Genomic DNA, 9,470 nt, shown 5'->3' on the forward strand with positions numbered 1-9,470 from the left:
TTTAGTCGGGCCAGAAAAAAGGTGAAAAAGTAGCCCCGGGCCAAAACTAGGCCAAGTGGAAGCGAAACCAAAAACGGGCCCCGCACGGCTCGGCACGCTTAAAGAGAGCTCCGCGCTGCAGTGTGAATGCGCCATAAGAGGGAAGAAGCCCGTCACACCGTTTGGTTTTTATACCTTTCATTTTCTTGAAACTAAGCCAAAGCACATTTCAGCATCAAAGAGTAGGCCTACAAGTTATTTTCTCTAGACAAAATGTCAACAAAAATCATTGCAGTTTTAAGAATAATATACTGAAATCAAACAGCTTCTTAAGATAAGCACAACATAAAATGTCCACAAATGGAAACAGCATGTGGGACGTACATTCCTTAAGAAGAGGGCACTGTGTTGATTTAAAATGGCATAACGGGTGTGTGAGACTGACCGTTGAGCGGCCCAGACCAAGCAAGGAGGCAGAACGTCCAAAAATATAACCCGACGTGGGCATTTATTCAAAACATGTGCACAAAGTTCACACAGCCTCAATCCTGCTGCTGCTGTTCACGTGAGCCCAGCCTGCAGCCACCAGGATCTCACACACACTTACTCTACCAGCCCTACAAGAAACAGCACTTAAATATACAGACTAATTAGACACAGGTGAGGGGGAGCAATTAAACACAGGTGAGGGGGGAGCAATTAGACACAGGTGAGGAGGGAGGAGACAACACAGGGCACCAGGTGCACACAATAGGCAACAGACATGGGGAAAGGGGAAGTTGTCATCAATATACCTATTAAAACAATGATTAGCCTACAGTATATAAACATGTCCATGTGAGCTCTAGTAACGGCGTCTCGTCGTTACAGGGTGCCACAAAACAAACAGATCTTCTTTGAATAGTGGCATTAATAATATGTCTGAACTTACTGGAATGTATTCAACAGCAGTAAGAAAGCTTTCTGCAGCATCAGTGTTACATCTCAGGAGCTGCAGCGCTTTCTAGTGGACAGTTTTGACAGCAGAGAGAGAAATGGCAGTGCAGAGCTGCAGGGAAATGACTTTAATAATAGAAATAGAACATATCTATAAATGCTGAGACACAAGTCCTAAACATATCATTTCTGGAGGCAACTCTTTAATTACAGTTACAGTGGAACAGCCTAAAAACACCCAACTGCACTGAAGTCACAGCAAGAAGAAAATACAGAAAAAGACTTTGCTGCTATCTCCATCTCTCCTATATGGCAATCATTTCAATATTCCTCGAACCAAAAATACTGAAGAACACCGTTTCTAAACATCTTCTTAAAAGTACAATATAGTCCCTTTGAAAAGGTTTTCTCACAGTAAATAAATACTTTAAGAAGTTAAGAGATGAAATCACATTAAAGTGACAGTGGAAAAGGGGGAAAAGGAAGAGTCTATACATTTATTATTTCTTCTAGAAATTGATTGCCATAATGAAGCAAATGTTGTGTTACCCAAAAGCTCTAACACAGTCTATGCTGCCCCAAAACGCCTCCTTGGAGGCAAGGCAAGGCAATTTGATTTATATAGCACTTTTCAGCAGGTGGCGATTCAAAGTGCTTTACAGATTAAAAGCAAAATACATTTAAGAACAAATACAGCATAAATACATTATTAAAAAGGCATTTCAAAACAGGCATAATAAGCAAAGGTAATGAAATAAAATAAATAAATATACACAGCAGGTACAGAATACATGACTAAAAAGGCATACTGTAGTGTGAGTATGGGCAGCTCAATTAAAAGCAGCGGCAAATAATACTGTAGATGCATTTTTAGTCGGGATTTAAAAATATGAAGTGTTTCTGCGGACATGCATGATTTATGCAGTTTGTTCCAAATTGTTGGGGCATAATAACTAAAAGCTGCTTTTCCATGTTTCGTGGTTATTCTCGGAACAGAGAGCAGACCCGACCCAGAAGACCTGAGACTCCTGGATGCTTCATAGTGATGGAGTAGGTCGTCTATACCTCGGTCCTAAGCCATTTACTGATTTAAAAACTAGCAGTAGTATTTTAAAATCAATTCTTTGGCAGACTGGAAGCCAGTGTAATGATCCCAGAACCGGAGGGATGTGATCCACTTTTCTAGTGTCAGTGAGTACTCGAGCAGCAGCGTTCTGAATCAGCTGCAGCTTTCTTTTTTAGTGAGACCTGTTAATACACTATTGCAGCAGTCGAGTCTACTGAAAATAAAAGCATGGACAATAAAACGCTAGCTATGCCACAGCACTCTGCCACAAATGTGGATTCAGTTCAGACTTACCAGAAAGGAACACGAAAATACGACAACAAAAGGAAACCTCAGGCAAATGGAGTTAGCTGTATTTCCAACTGCTACAACTGTGGAGGTAGTCATGCAGCAAAGAGGGACAACTGTCCAGCTAATGGTCAACAGTGTCATACCTGCAAAAAGTGGAATCATTTCAAGAAGTGTTGCAAGTCCATACAACAAACATAAAACAAGCAAGGGCCCAGGAGGATAGTTCATCAACTAGAACCTGATCAAGCTGATACAAATACAGATGAAACATTCTATGTTGACGGCGTAACACTGCAAGTAAGTGTTGATGCAACTGATGCACAGATAGAAAAAAATTATGAGGCTTTTGTCACTGTGCACATCAATGACAATGTAGTTGAGATGAAAGTAGACACTGGTGCGAAGTGCAATGTTCTGTCAAAAATGTCATTCAATGTGATAAAAGGAGATGAACAAATACAGACATGTTTTGAATCCACTAATCTTGTTGCATATGGTGGAAGCAAAATCAAAACTTCGGGCGTTTTCAGACTGCAGTGCCATCTAGGGAAAAGTCCACACACTGTCATTCTACATTGTAGAAGAGGATGTCCTGCCACTGCTTGGGCTACGAGCGTGCAGACGGATGGGACTAGTTTCATTCAGTGAAGCAGTTCATCAATTAAGCCCCACTGACGATGATTTTTCAGTTGAGATCCTAACAGAATACAGCGATCTCTTCTCTGATGAGCTTGGAAAGCTACCTGTGACGTACTCCATGACCCTCGACCCAGATGTAGAACCAGTCGTTCATCCTGCACATCGCATACCTGTGGCTATGAAAGACAGAGTCAAAGCTGAACTCGACAAGATGCAGGAACTGGGCGTCATCATTCCTGTCTCAGAGCCCACTGATTGTGTGTCCTCCATGGTAGCCACTAGCAAAAAGGACAAACAAGAAATCAGGATATGCATTAATCCAAGAGACTTGAACACTGCTCGGAAAAGACCACACCATCCTATGCGTACTGTGGAAGTCGCCACACACATGTCAAAAGCAACTATGTTTTCTGTATTAGATGCAAAGAGATCTTTTTGGCAGATTCCACTCGACCATAAGTCTTCCATGTTGACCAGTTTCAGCTCCCCTTTTGGTCGTTACAGATTTCTAAGAATGCCATTTGGAATCAATTCTGCCAGCGAGGTGTTTCAGTGCTCCATGGAACAGATTTTCGCTGGATACCCCTGTGAAATCATCGTTGATTATATCATTATTGCAGGTAAAGATGTTGCAGAGCACAACGCCAACCTGAGAAAAGTGCTTAACAGGGTCAGGGAGGTTCATTTAAGGCTTAACCCCCTCAAGTGCAAGTTCAGGCTAAGCCAAGTCGGCTATGTCGGCCATGTTTTCAAAAGTGAAGGAATCAAAGCAGATCCTTCCAAAACAAGTGCTATTAGTGAGATGCCAGTGCCAGCAGACGTCCCAGCCTTACAAAGATTTCTGGGGATGGTCAACTACCTTGGAAAGTTCATACCAAACTTCAGCCAGCTGTCAGCTCCACTACGGCAGCTCACACATAAAGACACATAATGGACATGGCATGAACAGCAGCAGAAAGCTTTTGAAGATTTAAAGAAACGCATGTCTTTCCCACCGGTGTTGCTATACTATGATGTTGACAAGCCAGTGATATTTACCTGTGACGCTTCACAGTACGGACTCAGTGCAGCGTGTTTGCAGGAAGGAAAACCTGAAACTGAAACAGAAACCAGATATGCTCAAATCGAAAAAGAGTTGTTGGCAGTGGTCTTTGCATGTTCAAAATGTAATGACTATATCTATGGTAAACCAGTCACTATTGAAACAGACCACCAGCCCCTCGTCACCATACTAAAAAAGCCCATACACACAGCACCTGCAAGACTACAAAGAATGATGCTACAACTACAAAAGTACGACATCACTCTTGTGTACAAATGCGGAAAGCAAATGTTCCTGGCTGACACTTTGTCGCGAGTTCCCCGCAGCTCCACAGTTCAGCAAGCTGAAGAAGAGGACAACTTTGACGTAATGACTGTTTACTACATATCTTCTTCTCGCTTAGAAGAGTTAGAGAGGCACACCGCTGAAGACATGACTCTGCCAACACTCAGCACCACTATCACACAATCTTCCACATACAATTAGACTGTATTTTCCTTTCAGAGACGAACTGATTGTTGAAAATTGAGTCATAATGAAGGGTCACAAAGCAGTTATTCCTCTGTCACTACAGAAAGAATACATCAGCATCATGCACAGAGGACATCCTGGCTAAGAAGCTACAAAGCGGAGAGCACTTGGTATTGTTTTCTGGCCAACTATGACAGACAACATTCACACAGAAATACAGTCATGCTCTGTGTGTAACAGCACAAAACCACACCAGCAGAAAGAACCACTCCACCTGCATCCAGTTCCAGACCTACCGTCGTCAACTATAGCAACTGACATCTTTGAGTGGCACAATCAGCAATACTTGGTGCTAGGGGCCCCTCCCCATCACTCTGTTACGTACAGTTTACCCCTTGGAAGTCAGTATTCAACGGACAGGGCGTCCCATTGACTTGCATAGAGCTCCCTGAACGTTGGTAATAGAGGAGTTGGGATCGCGGCGAATCGCAGATCCATTCTCACAGCGTTTATCAACCTTTTTCTAACTCAATATCAAGCCACACTTATTGTTTTTACTTCTTTATTTTAATTGAATAATGTAGGACTTTTGTTGCCGTCAGTTATGGGGAGAGTAGGGCCTCAGAAAACTGAAATCTGTATTGTTTCATCGTTTTTTCCTTCTAATTTTGTATTCTTTTCTAAACCACACACTGTTATTTACTCAACAATAACACATAATTACATCAACAGGAAGTCCGGTTAACTATAATGTCTGTGCGCAACAATATCCCAACCCATAGATCTGCGGGTGAATAATAATCACCACATTACACACATCCCTTCACATTTAAATTTAAATTTACACTAAAGTATTTCGTGGGACTTCTAAAATGTTTTTAAATATAATTAGGGTTGTAGTTGAAGAGTTTGTAAACAAGAAAATCGGCAAAATCGAGTGTGATTATTAAAAAATAAATAATTATTATATTAATATTTACAATAACAACCGACCGTCAGGGTAGCATTTGCCGGGCAGCGTTCTCATCGCGTCTATTATCAACGCTATGGGAGGTCTATGAAGGTCTATGGGACGCCCTGCCCGTTGAAAACTGACCTCCAAGGGGTACCCTGTACGTAATAGAGTGACGGGGAGGGGCCCTGACCGTCCGTGAATATGTGACGGGTTGGGAGTGAGAACGTGTTGGATATCACTGCAACAAGAGTCATTGCAAAGCTTAAAAGACATTTCTCAGTTCATGGAGCACCTCACACCCTCATGTCAGACAATGAGAGGCAGTTTACTAGCCAGTGCTTTAAAGACTTTGCTTCACAGTGGGACTTCACTCATATTACCAGCAGCCCTGAGTATCCCCAGTCCAACAGGCTAGCTGAACGGGCTGTGCGCAGTGCTAAGCAGCTCATGGAGAAACCTCATAGAGATGGAACTGATGTTTTTCTTAACCTATTAAACATCAGGAATGTACCACGTGATGCAAAATTAGGATCTCCTGCACAGAGACTGATGTTGAGACAAACACGTACAACACTCCCAGTCTTGGTGAAGCTGCTTGAGCCAGACATGCGTCATCCACAAGAGGTAAAAGCCCAGCTTCTAAACAAGAGGCTGTATCAAAAACAGTGCTATGATAAGTCAAGCCGACCACTACAACCTTTGATGGAAGGTCAGGTTGTTAGGATGCAGACCCCACAAGGTTACAACAGGACTGGAATGATTCAACAGATTTGCAAGGATACCCGATCATACGTCGTCCACTCAGACGGGAAGCTATACAGAAGGAATCGTAGGCACATTCTGCCTGTAGGTGAGCCTGTCCCATCACACACCTGCACAAGTGACACTGATCATCAGGACACAGGACTTGAGTTTACAGATTGTAACACGCACACACAGGAATCGCTGAACAATGAACACATGAGGGCTGATGTTCCCACAGCTAAACTGCTGTCAGACACTCCTGAGAGTGTCTACAGGACACACTCAGGCCGTGCTATCAAGCCTAATCCCAAATACAGAGACTGAAGCTTTGTCATGTATGCATAAGCTTACCACTCAGAGAACAATGACTCTAAACTGTTAGTTCACACAGTTGCCATATTGAGACTTCAAGTTTTGTTTCACAGTGCAAATGTATTCTATTTTAGTAATCTACTTTGTTTCTGTAGTAATTACTGAGTTAATTGCTACACACATTCTTTGAGATAGCCTCTGTGTTCATCAGTTACTAAATGCACACATAGTTTGATAATGTGTACATTTGCAGCATTTTGTATGTTCTGTCATATGTGCTCAGTATAACAGTTTTGTTCACTACTGTAGGAAGAGCTAAAGAAAGGGAATGTAGAGTATTTGCATTTGGTCTCTTTTGTCCTTCTGCAGGCACCGTACCGGATGTAGGGATCTACAGGAGGGATTCGAGCAGTGTTGTGATAACTGCAATGTGGATGTAATGTTGCTCCGTCACTATTAAGGTTATTAAACTAAGTTCTATGATAAACATGACTCGTTTATGAGAACATCAAACATAGTGTTTATACAGGGTTGCCAACTTTGGGTACCTGGCTGGAGTGAGATTTTGATATCATGGGTTTAATTACACATATGTGCACTAAATGACTGCTATCGTGTCAGTAGCGGGACCTTAGCATATAGGATATATATACAATATATACAAATACACAATATTGGACACAGACTATAAAGGGCACACAGTTTCATTCACTAATGAAAGTCCAACACATGTTTGTTTCCACTGTTTTATTGTGTGCATAGGCCTGTCGCGATAAGCAATTAATTGACTTATCGTACGATAAATAAAAATGAACTCCATAACTTTTCTGACCTCGATACATCCCATTTACATGAGGATGTGACTAGCAGTTTGAAAATATGTACTTGATTATTAAATATTAACATTATGCGCATCGGCGTAATTTCAACTGGGGACAAGGACTATATAAGGACTATAGTGTGTTTAAAAAACAACTATGAAACACTATATATATATTATACTATAGTTATACTATTTAAAATAATATAGGAATACTACAAAGATCCATACATAGTAGATACTAGATACATATTATTACTATTGAAATATTATAGGGCTACTATAGCTAATAAAATGGCACTACAGAAAAAACTATAGTAATACGATAGCAGGTGAAAAATACTACAGAACACAAACTGACTATAGGACACTACAAACTGACTATAGGACACTATACAACCCTTACAGTATACTATAGTAATACTATAGTTCATTTATAGTTCATTTCGTAAGAGGTGCGTACAGCAGACAGTAGCTAGCAGTTTTCGACAGATACAGCCCACTCAAAAATATATTGTTTTATATCAAATTAATTAATATATATATATATATATATTAGCTGTACACTTTACGAATATAACGTTTTTTTAGGGACAACTATACCATTCAATCTCGTCCAAATGATATTGCTGCTGTCACTCCTCGGCTTTTGGTAGTTCAGGCATTTATCAAACCTGGCAACTCCAGGTTTCCTGGCAGCTGTCAATCAAAGTCCAGTGGCTCCGCCCAAAAGTGTTAGAAACTTTTCCCGCGCGCGCAGACAGACTCCGCGAGCGAGTGAGGTTGACACTCCCGCGAGCGAGCAAGAGGGCTGTCTCTGCTCGCGGGGGTTTAATCTGCGCGCGAGGCTCATTTCATGCGCGTGTAAAAGCACATTTTCCGCTCGTGAGTAGCTTGTTTTTTGCGCTCGAATATTGACCCAAATCGGACTCCATAGGTTTAGTATTGATAAGTAAACTTGAGTCAAAGATGGCTGCAACTCAACCTCCTCGGCCTGTACCTTGAGCAATGTGAGTATTGATATGGCTAGGTAGAGTGACCTCATTTATGCTGATATATTCTTCATGTCTCAACCAAAGTTTCAGTGAGACATATATCAATATTATAACCTGATATTAAATAATTTACCAATATTGCCTTTGATGCTAGAGATCTTATGTTTAGAGAAGAGAGAAGAGAAGATGGACCTTTATTAATCCCCCGAGGGGGAAATTCAGTTTCCACTCTGTCGTACACACACATGCGTTTTTATACAGGTCCTGCAGTACACACAGTACACACTTTTTAGAACATGCACATACATATACAAATACACACACAGTTATATGCACACATGCACGTTCAGTTGAGAGGTCAGAGTGGAGGCAGCCAGTCTAGCCGGCGCCAGTGAGCAGTTGGGGGTTAGTTGCCTTGCTCAAGGGCAATTCGGCAGTGGCCCAGGAGGAGAACTGGCGCCTCTCCAGTACCAGTCCACACTCCGTATTTTTTGGTCCGATCGGGGACGTGAACCGGCAACCCTTTGGTCCAAAGTCCAATCCCCCTACAGACTGAACCACTCCCGCCCCCACTTTAAGAGACCACATTTAATCTTCCTGTTTTGTTCAACCTCCAGAATGCGTGAGTCCAACACGACTCCTTAACACCGCATTGCGTGGTGGAGTCACAAACTTTGCTACATTTACGTGTCTGCACCACGCAAACAACCCCAATGTAAAGTGAATGAGGCTCCTTTTTCGTGGTGCGGCAAACACACATTTCTACAACGTCCAGCAGTGAGCTTTTATTCTATAAAACGTTTTTAAAATCTACTTTATAGCTTGTAGTAACTCACGGGAGGCCTCTTTTTTTTTATTTGTATTCATAATAATTTGTATTTTTTGTCAGAATGTATTATTGAAACCCTGTCTCCTAAAAATTCCGTTCCCACAGAACTAAACTGCATTCTCAAATACCTTTAGCGAGAAACGTTTTTTCTCCCATGTTACGTTCGTTATGAATGTATCTCAAATACGTTTATTTTCTACATATCTTCTTGAAACATGTTTTCTACCACTTTACGTTTCTTATGAACGTATCTTAAATAAGTTTATTTCCTACATATCTTTGCCATTTATTGCCTTGCTTATAATAATGATAATAGTCATTTATAAATATAATTTTAGAGCACACATTTGAAATCAGTAGTCGAGGCTGTAATTTCGCCAACTCTCATGAG

The sequence above is a fragment of the Notothenia rossii genome (assembly GCF_949606895.1).
Source record: "Notothenia rossii genome assembly, chromosome: 6".
In the NCBI taxonomy this organism is placed as follows: Eukaryota; Metazoa; Chordata; class Actinopteri; order Perciformes; family Nototheniidae; genus Notothenia; species Notothenia rossii.